Raw genomic sequence first — 11,033 nt, forward strand, 5'->3', positions numbered from 1 at the left:
GGATATTCAGGAAAACTTATCTGTAATTTTCCTCCTTTATTACCAGCAACAGAGAGCTGGAAAAAACAAAAAGCTTCTAATGGACTGTTTTTGCCATGTACATGAGAGTAATTATAAATTCACTTAAATCCAATATCAAGATCTAGAAATTTCTGTGATACAGGAAGGGAAGAAAAGAGTACTGTGAGAGAAACTTCAGTCTTCAGTCTGCTAGACTTCCTGGCAAGGGTAGTCAGTACTATCGGCTATATCCAAAATTCCATTCACAAAGCAAAGAGCAGCATGATCTTGCAGATCCAAGTTATTTCCAATAGACCAAAAATAGACTCAAGGCTATAAAAAAATCTCCCAACCAATCCTTTTTTTTTTTTTTAAAGCAGATATTCCTCGAAATCTACTGAAATCTACTGAAATCTAAACATTATTGAGGACTTTTAACATTTGCTGGTGTTCTCATTTTTTTTTCTTTTTTCAGTCTTCAGAAATTAAATGTCAAGCACTGTAATAACAAAGTGCGAAGATTATAAATTGAAACTCATGAAAGCGCAGGGAATGTGCAGAACTCAGAGTGACAGGACATGTGCAATCTGTATGTCCACCTATTAAAATTATAAGAAATAGTTTATCCCAAAACCAACATTATTTACTGCCTAGCATTTGGAATTTCATGCTATTATCATGGCCTACATATCATTGTGACTTTTATGAAAGGAAGATTTTTAGCTTTTGCCAAGTTCAAATACCTAGCCAAATATTTCATTCCCAGGAATTTTTTTTCAGTACCTAGAACCATAGTCTATTATTACGGATATAATTTATGAGTCAGTAAGACTGGCTACGTCCTCTGCTGGACTCCTCAAGGTCAGGGACCATCTCTTGTTCATCTAATGGCACAATGCCTACACCGAACACTTCCTGGCATCACCAGCAAGGTCAATGAATGTGTATTGAGTTTCATTGACTATATGAACGTTAACTGCTAATCATTCACATGTGAAAATCAGATTTCCAGTAATTATACATCATTAAACCCTATCTTGTGTTCATGTAAATTTCATATGTTTAGTTTAGATTTTCAGGAAGTAAGAAATGGTTTTCTCATAAATGACTAAAACTTCATAAACTGTGCTCTGCGGATATCATTTTTTATTTGAAGAACAATTTTGACCAAGAAGTGTCCTAACATTTTTACCACATGAATTATTACATAGTTAATGGCACAAGGAACTCCATCAATGTGAAACATATATACGATTTGTAGACTCATGCTATATTTACCCTACATTTCCCTTCCCTAAGCTGGTTCTGTCTGATCGTTAAAATTAGTACCTTGTCAGTCACCTGTCAAATGGCAATCCAGCTTGTTGAGTTACTTCTGATAATAAGATCACCAAGATCGGCTGGAATTGCTGACAGGAAAAGGATTTTTCCATAATGATATTCAGAGGATTCGTTCAGCCCTTAAACTCCAATAGTATTTATTGATCTACTGCTTTGAATATTATACAGAATTCATTTTTTGAATAGGCCTACTATGAGGAAGAACTTCAATTTCTAAAATGGCATAGGAAGAAGAGACTTTTCTTTATAGAGCTAGAATGTGGTATACGGTTATCATGACATCTTTTAAGAAATCAATACCACACACATGTACAATAAAAAAAAAAAAAAAACCTTGATGACAGCTGAGCAAAAGCCACTCAAGACAGAGAATCTTAAGTTCTAACTTCACTGAGTTCTCACTTGCTGTACCATGTGAATCTTGGTTTTCTTGCCTTAACTTTGGAAGGAAAAAAAAAACTTGAATTATTTTTCTACTAATGCCTTCAGAAGTGAAAGTGATAACAACTATCTGACTTTAGCAGGGGACAGGGTATTAGTGGTTTCCGTGTTTCCACCATTTCTTTCCCAGGAATGAAAGAAACAATTTGAAAATTGAAAGTAAATACACGAAGAAAGATCCACCAACATGTATACTCAAACTACGACAGTAACAACAACAGAAAAAACAAAGAAAGTGAGTATTATTCACTTGAGAGGGGCTTTAACCTTTCCCTGGGTGGAGACATTTGCAGTCGTAGTTCATGAAGACAGTGAAGGTTTGTATCTTCTAATTTAGTGATCCTCAAACTTTACTTGTACATAGTAATCATCTACAACTTTGTCATAATGTAGATTTCAAGGGTGCCTGGGTGGCTTAGTCAGTTAAGAGTCCGATTCTGGGTTTCAGCTCAGGTCCTGATCTCAGAGTCGTGAGATTGAGCCCTGTGTTGGGCTCCACACTGGGGGTAGAGCCTGCTTAAGATTCTCTCTCCCTCTCCCTCTGCTCCTACCTCCTCCTCTCTCTCCCCCTCAAAAAAAAAAAAAAAAATAGATTTCAGATTCTCTACCCCTGGAGATTCTGATGCAAAACTGGTATTTGAAATTGGGATCTAGTCCTGTCCTCAAGTGATGTTTCTAAGTTTTTCTTAGATTGAGATATAATTCCCATACCATTCAAATTCACCCATTTAAAATGTACGATTCTTGGGGTGCCTGGGTGGCTCAGTCGTTAAGCGTCTGCTTTCAGCTCAGGTCATGATCCCAGGGTCCTGGGATCGAGCCCCACAGGCATCGGGCTCCCTGCTCCGCGGGGAAGCCTGCTTCTCCCTCTCCCACTCCCCCTGCTTGTGTTCCCTCCCTCGCTATGTCTCTCTCTGTCAAATAAATAAATAAAATCTTTTAAAAAAATTTTAAAAATGAAATGTACGATTCCAAGTTTCTTTAGTATATTTACAGAGTTGTGCAACCATCATCACAATCTAATTTGAATATCTTCATCACCCCAAAAGAATACCCATACCTATTAGTATCACGCTTTATTCACCCCTTCCCCCGGGCCCTGGCAAACAGTCCTCTACTTTCTATCTCTATAGATTTGCCTATTCCGGACGTTTCATATAAATGGGATCGTATAATGTGTTCTTTCTGTCAGGCTTCTTTCACTTAGTGTTTTCAAGGTTCATCTATCCAGTAACTTCTATCAGTACTTCATTCTTTTCAGTGCCAAGTAATGTTGTGCTGTGTGGCTGTATCACATTTTTGTTTATCCATTCATCCGTCAATGGACACTTGGGTTGTTTCCATTTCTTGACGATTATGCATCATGCTGCTATGAATATTCATATTCAGGTTTCTGCATGGACATGGTTGCTAAGTGCTTTTTAAAAAAAGACTAGAAAGCTTTATTACATTGAGGGAACATTTCTAATTGAATACTTTTTGTAGAGGCACCTGGGTGGCTCAGTTGTTAAGTGTCTGCCTTCAGCTCAGGTCATGATCCCGGGGTCCTGGGATCGAGCCCCGCATCAGGCTCCCTGCTCAGCAGGAAGCCTGCTTCTCCCTCTCCCACTCCCCCTGCTTATGTTCCCTCTCTTGCTGTCTGTCTCTGTCTGTCAAATAAATAAATAAAATCTTTTTGTTAAAAAAAGAATGCTTTTTGCAGGTAGCCATTGGCGGTCCCTACAAACTGATGACTGCAGTGACCCATCAGAGCAGTGGCCAGCGACTGGTAAGGGTTAAAGGCTTTCAGAGGAACAGTGATGATAGAATAGTTCATATTCTGTGGCAGCTGGAAAAGACCAAACAGAGACCAAAGAAAGAATGCAACTTTTTATCCTTATTAATAGAAAAAATATAAAACTGAGTGACTGGAAGAAGCAAACCAGACCTCCATAAAGTGTCTGATCTCATCTGCCTTCTGACATGGTCAATAGCATAGTTTTTTTATAGTAGTTTTAAAGCAAAAGGAGGAAAATTCAGATGCAGTTAACCTAACCAGTTCATTGTGTTAGAAAAATATCCAACTGCCTAAGAGGAAACGGATTCGTTAGAATAAGAAATGAACATAAAAATACAGAAAGATGGGGAGGAACGCTGTTATTCCACCCCCCACCCCCCGCCCGGCACATCATGAAAGTAGAGAGAGCAATTCACATAAAACCTCAGCTACACTGTGCCTTTTGTTCTGCTCTTCCTCATGCCATTCATGGCGCTAACTTAGTACACTTCTCTGGCTGAAAGCAGGCCTAGTATGTCAGGCCTTTTAAACAGCCTCTTAAATGCACGAATGGACTAAAATCTATGGTGGGAGTCCCAATATCATCCATGTAGAGTTTAGGCCTAGAATAGCCTAATCATCAGGAACTTAGGATTTGTTATCTCTCCTATAATTAAAAAAAATGATAATGAGTTTAATTTACTGGGACCTTGTTCAACCATGTTTCTCTGGTAGCCACAAAAATCAACCACTTTTAAAAAAGATTTTTTATTTATTCATTTGAGAGAGAGAGTGAGGGCAGGAGCAGGGGGGAGGGTCATTGGGAGAGGGAGAAGGAGACTCCCCGCTGAGCAGGGAGCCCATTGTTGGCTCCATCCCAAGACCTCAGGATCATGACCTGAGCTGAAGGCAGATGCTTAACCGACTGAGCCACCCAGGTGCCCCCCAAATCAACCATTTTTAATTCACTCTTTTCCCAGCTACCTTAACCATCAACAATTTTTAATTCACTCTTTTCCCAGCTGCCTTAACCTCTCGCAAGACAGCCAGCTAGACTGTGAACAAACTCTGATTTAGTTGTCAAAAAAATTGATTTTTAAAAATCTCTCACTTTGGGCACCTGGGTGGCTCAGTCTATGAGTGGCTCAGGTCATGATCCCAGGGTCCTGGGATCGAGTCCCGTCTCGGGCTCCCTGCCCAGCAGGGAGTTTGTTTCTCCCTCTCCCTCTGCCCCTCCCCACTGCATGCTCACTCTCTCTCTCTCAAATAAATAAAATCTTTAAAAAAATCTGTCACTTTGAGTAATATTGGCTGATCTTTAGGCCTTCTCACGAACGTGGTCCTATGGTTCTTTTGTAGGCAAAAGTAGGCTATGGGGATCTAAGTTTTTTTTCAACTTAGGAGAAATTAGTAATAAGGATGAAAAGAGCCCTGTTGACTTATCAAATTAATAATCAGCAGCACTATTATCAAAGAAGATTAAGATATGATCCTTGCCCTGGAGAGCCAATACTCCTGCTGAAAATAGCAAGACACATGCATCACGGAGTTCGAGAATACCATAATATATTATAATATCTCTGCCAAAGGAATTCAGACATGGGAGAGATAAACGTGGGCTCAAACAGTTAAAGATGACATTGTGGATAAAGTAAGATTTAAGCTGGGTCTGAAGTTTGGGGAGGATTTGATCAGAATAAGGGAAGGGTATTTCTGGAATGGGCAATGGTGTGAACAATGACTGAGCTGAAAGATTTAACATAATGTGGACTGGAGGACACATTCTCAGAAACAGATGAGAAGCGAGGCTCTATAAATTGGAGAGCCAGATTATAATGAGCCTTGGAAATTAGGCAGACATCCAGAAGCTTCTCCTACTGAAACTGGGAGAGTCTCACCAGGGCCGGCTGTGTCCAACTGGATTTTACTCAAAGAGAGCTGCCTGACTATTAGAGAAGTCAAAACCAAGAGTGGGGATATAGGGAAGAGGGTGGATAAGGAACTTGCAGATGTGGCCGATCCCATTCAAAGAATAATTAACAAGTGCATTCCAGACATTGGCTCGGGTGCTTTTAGGGGTTATAAGGATGAACAAGAGTCCCTGATCTCATGGAGTTTACTGGGCAGACATGCGTATTACTGATACCTGGAAGAAAGTCATAAATGTTTTAAGTACAAACAAGGAACAAATGGGGGCACAGAATACACTTTAATCTATCACAGTAAGAGGAAAAAGTGACTTTTTCATTCAATTTTTTTAATGTTTTTTTTAATTTATTTATTTGACAGAGAGAGACACAGAGAGAGGGAACACAAGCAGGGGGAGTGGGGAGGGAGAAGCAGGCTTCCCGCGGAGCAGGGAGCCCGATGTGGGGCTTGATCCCAGGACCCCGGGATCATGAGCTGAGCCGAAGGCAGACGCTTAACGACTGAGCCACCCAGGCGCCCCTTTTTCATTCAATATTAACAATATCAGTCTTTTAGCACTGGCAGTGTTTGACCAAGGTAGGGGAACCAACAAGTACGACGGAACAAAGTAGGATGTGTTTGGGGAAAGGCAAGAAGCTTAGCAATACAATGCAGAGAAGAACAGTATAGAGTTGGGTGAAAGCTGAAAAAGTTGGTGAGGCCCAGAGAGAAGGAAAAGTCAGGAAGAAGAATTTGGACTTAGCCGATGATTTGTAGTCACTGTAAGTTCTTGAGGGGGAGTGAATTGGCATTCTCATATTTATTGAATCTACTCTATGAAAAGCCCCAGGCCACGAAAGGAGTGTGTATGAGTAATTACCTTGGCGACAGCATACAGAACAGATCTGAAAGTGGGTGATATTGAAGTCAGAAAGGTCAGCCAGGAAGATGTCTAGATTACTATGTAATCCAAGGGTAAAGAGAAGAGAGCAGAATAGTGGAAGGGAAAAGGAGAGAAAGGAATCAATACATGAGCCACATTTCAAAGGAAATTGTGTTAAGACTTGCTGGCTACTTGCATACATGCTATAAAGTAGATGAGGGAGCTAGAGATGCCTGATGTATAGAGCCCCAGTGATTAGGAGACTCTTAGTTTCCACCGACAAACACAGAAATTATATTGCAAGAATTAACTGAGTTGGGGTGGTTGGGTGCTATGGTGTTTATTTACAGTTCATTTAAAGTGTCAGGCAACCAGTACTCCATTGGATTACTCTGACTAAAACATGGATCTGGGAGATATTTGAAACATGAGATTAAATGAATTTCTGAGGAATGAAGGAAGGAAAGAAACAAATAGTTTTTGAATGTCTTTTATGTTCTGGACAATGAATGTGGAAAAGAAAGGTAGAAGTGTGAAGAATAGGGTCTTGGGCAAAAGTCCAAAGTTAAGGGACAGGAGAGGGGTCAGCAAACAAGAAGGACCAGAAATTGTCAAAAATGTAGGAAGGGGGGCCGCCTGGGTGGCTCAGTCGGTTGGGCATCTGCCTTCTCCTCAGGTCATTACCCCAGGGTCCTGGGATTGAACCCCACATGGGGCTCCCTGCTCAGCGGAGTCTGCTTCTCACTCCCTCTGCCCCTCCCCTGTTTGTGCTTGCTCTCTCTGTTTCTCTCTCTCTCTCTCAAATAAATAAATAAATAATCTTTTTAAAAATGTAGAAAGGGAATTTACACACAATGCTATCTCTGAAAACAAAGAATAACTTGAAGAACACAGGGAAGGATCAAATAATTTGAGTATTTGGAAAGATTAAAAATGAACATAAAAGCTTTGCATTTGGTAAGGATCCGTGGTGACACTGAATTCAATTCCATCTCACAAATACTTCTTGCACATCTCCTATGTACTTAGCAACAGAGGCCTAAAAACACCCTCATGGAGAATATAGTCTAGAAGAAAGACAAGTAAACCATCAATTACAAGACAATCTGTTAAGTTCAACATGGGGAGACATAGGGTACCAATGTAGCGCATAGAGAGGGCCACCTATCTCAGACTGGAAGGATCTGGAAGGCTTTTCGGAAGAAGTCATGTTTAAACCAGGACCTAGGGGATGAGTTGGAATTAGCTAAATGAGAGGCAAGGGGTGACCTAAGCAGGAAACACCCAATGCAGTGATCCAGAGAGAAAAGGAAGTATGACCACTCAAACAACTGAACGAAATAGTGGTCTAAGCGAGTGATTTTGTAGAGAAACTGCTGAAGAGGTCAGCAGGGGACAGCTGATGAAGAATGTTATAGAGCCATGTCAAAGACTTTGAATTTAATCCAGACTGGATTGGGAAGCTGTGGAAGGGTCGAAGGAGGAGAATGATATAATTGATTTTGCTTCAGAAAGATCCCTCTGACTGCATGCGCACTGGGGCAAGATCAAGGTCAGGTTGACCAATGATGAGGCTATTACAGCAGTTTAGGGGAGAGATGATGGTGTTAGTAGAAATGGAGAGGAGTGGGTGGATTCAATAAATATGTAGAAGGTAGCATTGACAGTTCTTGGTGACGCATTGGTGTGGGAGATTTGGGGAGAGAGAAGAACCAAGAATGATGCCAGTATTTTTGGCTTGGACAACGGAGTGGATACTGATATAGAAGACACTGGATGAGGAGTAGTTTTGAGAATACAATATGATGAGTTCAGTTCTGAACATGTTGATTTGAAGGTACCCACTGGACATCCTAGTGCTGGTATATGGTAGGCAGTTGGCTAACACTACCTCAAGTTCAGGAGAGAGATTTAATTCACAGTTAGAGATTTGGGGGACAACTAGTTGGTAATTGAATCCTTGAGAGAAAACGAGCTATCCCTGGGTGAGGGTAGAGTAGGTTGGCGTTGAGTGAGAAGATGAAATGTCTGAGGACAGAACACTGAGCAATACAAACATTTAAGGGCTGGGCAAACAAAGAGGAGTCAACAAAAAACCTGGGAAGGAAGTGTGTGTGGCTCAGCAAAGAAATAAGACGGCAATTTCAGAAGTTAGTAGCAAAGGGCTTTTCTAAATGAGGAAGCCTGTCTCCTTTGATGATAGAGGGGGAATAAAGCCAATGGAGAGGAATACAGTGCAGATGTGGCTAAGGAAGGCATAAATGCTACAGCAAGGTCTTTCCGCAAACAGGGTAGCTGAGGAGTGAAGACTCACCGAGGAGACTCTTCTTCCTTTAACAATAACAAGAACGATAGGAGAATGAGTGTGGAGAAAGGAGATGGGCTGTTGGTAGCAGAGGAAGCTCACACTGGATGGCCAAGACTTATTAGTGAAGTAGGAGTTGAGGTTTCTGCAGAGCATGCATGTCAGGAGACGGAAAATAAATTAGATGGAAGGAAAGGTTGTGCCTTAAATGCCTTAAAGTTGCAAATTTCACCAAATATTCACTTGTAAGTTAGCTACTTTTAAGTAGTACTTGTGGATATTGAAGTGGTTGCGTACACATCAGTAAATCTAAAATATCTTAGACTTTCAGGACTAGAAGGTGCAGGAGATATGAGGCAGAAAAGTAATATTTTCTGATATTCCTCTTAGCAGAATAAGCCTGGTTTACACAGTCTAAAAGAATAAGTCTGGCCCAGCCGCCCCCACCCCCACTGCAGCTCAAGGTGGCCTCTCATTAGAAGAAGAAGAGGAGGAGGATGCCATCGAGGAATCCGAGGGAAGTAGCAGTGAGGAGGAAGATGAAGGTGCAGAGCAGGAAAAAGGCATGGGGTCAGAGGATGCAAGGAAGAAGAAGGAGGATGAGTTATGGGCCAGCTTCCTCAATTACGTAGGACCAAAACCAAAAGTGCCCCCAAATACACATGTTAATGGAGGAGAGAAGACTGAAGAGACATGTTCAAGTAAATTGTTGGTCAGAGCAGAAGAGCCTGAGAAACCGAAAGAAGCTGAAAAAATTAAAATCATTTAAGGTGTTTGATTTTGCTGGTGAAGAAGTCAGGGTGACTAAGGAAGTGGATGCTTCATCTAAAGAAGCCAAATCTTTCTTCAAGCAAAACGAGAAAGAAAAGCCCCCGGGTCCTGTCGCTGCAGCTCTGCCGGCACTCCCTGCTGGGTCTGGGTTAAAAAGATCAAGTGGCATGAGCAGCCTTTTGGGGAAAATTGGAGCCAAGAAGCAGAAGATGAGCACTCTAGAGAAGTCCAAATTGGACTGGGAGAGCTTCAAGGAGGAAGCGGGCATTGGTGAAGAACTAGCCATCCATAATCGAGGGAAGAAGGGGTACAATGAACGGAAGGCTTTTCTAGACCTGGTGGACCACAGGCAGTTTGAAATCGAGTGAGATCTCAGGCTGAGCAAAATGAAACCCTGATGTCATGGTGGGAAATCAATAGCAGATTAATCCTGTTGACAATGTGAGCTTCTGGTGCATCTGTGAAATATTTCTCGTGTTTCTCATCAGCTGTTTCCCAGCAAGGGCCTTTTTCCACGTTGAATTTCTGTCTTTGTATCTTGACCTCACGTGCTTTCATCCATTTTACTCTTAAAAGTTTGTCCTTGAAAAAAATAAAAATAAAAGTTGGTCCTACGAGAGACTGGTGAAGATGAGGACACCACTGGCCTTCCCTTTATCCTTCTGCGAAGGCCACCAGCCAAGCCCGCACGTCCTGGCCTGCCCAAGCTGGCCCCGGGGAAGAGCGCGACCAGCCTGGGGCTGAATTTCTGGGGCCCGTTCTGGAGTCGGCCTTGCTCCTGAGACCGAGGGAGGGAGGCCCCCGAGGGTGGGTGGAACGCCCAGTCCTTGGCAGTTTGGTTCTTGTTCCACGGCTGCTTCTCTCCCACTCTCTTCCTCTCTCCTGAATGGGATTCCTACTTACTGGTACAAGGTCAGGCTGAAAGTAAGCATGTATTATGCTGAATTAGGGATTTTTTTTTCCCTTCAGCCTTTTTCCTCTTCCCAGAGTTCAAGTCAGTTTAAGATGTGCTCCCACCTCAATAATTCTTTCTGTCAAAGAAAACTCTGAAAGACTCTTTTTTTATACTCCTTAAGAAAATTTAAATTCCAAACTTCATAGTAATAAAGCAGTAAACCTCCCCCCCAAAAAAAGAATAAGTCTGGGGGCACCTGGGTGGCTCAGTCAGTTAAGCGACTGGCTTCTGGTTTCGGCTCAAGTCATGATCTCAGGGTCCTGGGATTGAGCCCCACGTTGGGCTCTGCACTCAGCAGGGAGTCTGCTTGAAGATTCTCTCCCTCTGCCCTTTCCCCAGTGCACTCTCTCTCTCTCTCTCAAAATAAATAAATAAACCTTAAAAAAAAAAGAGTAAGTCGGAGAGGCTCTTCTTAGATATAATTAAATATGCTGACACAACTTTAAGGTTCAGCATCAATAATAAAAGCTCTAATTTTGTTACAGTATTAACAGTTATAATAGTTATCACGTAATGAGTGCCTCCTATATTCCAGATCTGACACTCGTCACTTTACGTTTGGTGATTCTCAACCATGTATTCCCACTACCACCGTCACCAGCTCCCCCCCCCACCCTGGGGACTTCTGGCAATGTCTGAAGATATTTTTGATTGTCACAACTTGGAGGGGTAG

At 41.8% G+C, this 11,033-nt stretch overlaps 1 pseudogene; it reads left to right on the plus strand.

The window, feature by feature from the left end:
* Window positions 1-8,688: 8,688 nt before the first annotated feature.
* Window positions 8,689-10,553, plus strand: LOC102746628 (heterochromatin-stabilizing protein CFDP1 pseudogene; annotated as a pseudogene).
* The last annotated feature ends 480 nt before the right edge of the window (window positions 10,554-11,033 follow it).

This window comes from Leptonychotes weddellii, chromosome X (assembly GCF_054177405.1).
Source record: "Leptonychotes weddellii isolate Sample4059 chromosome X, ASM5417740v2, whole genome shotgun sequence".
NCBI lineage: Eukaryota > Metazoa > Chordata > Mammalia > Carnivora > Phocidae > Leptonychotes > Leptonychotes weddellii.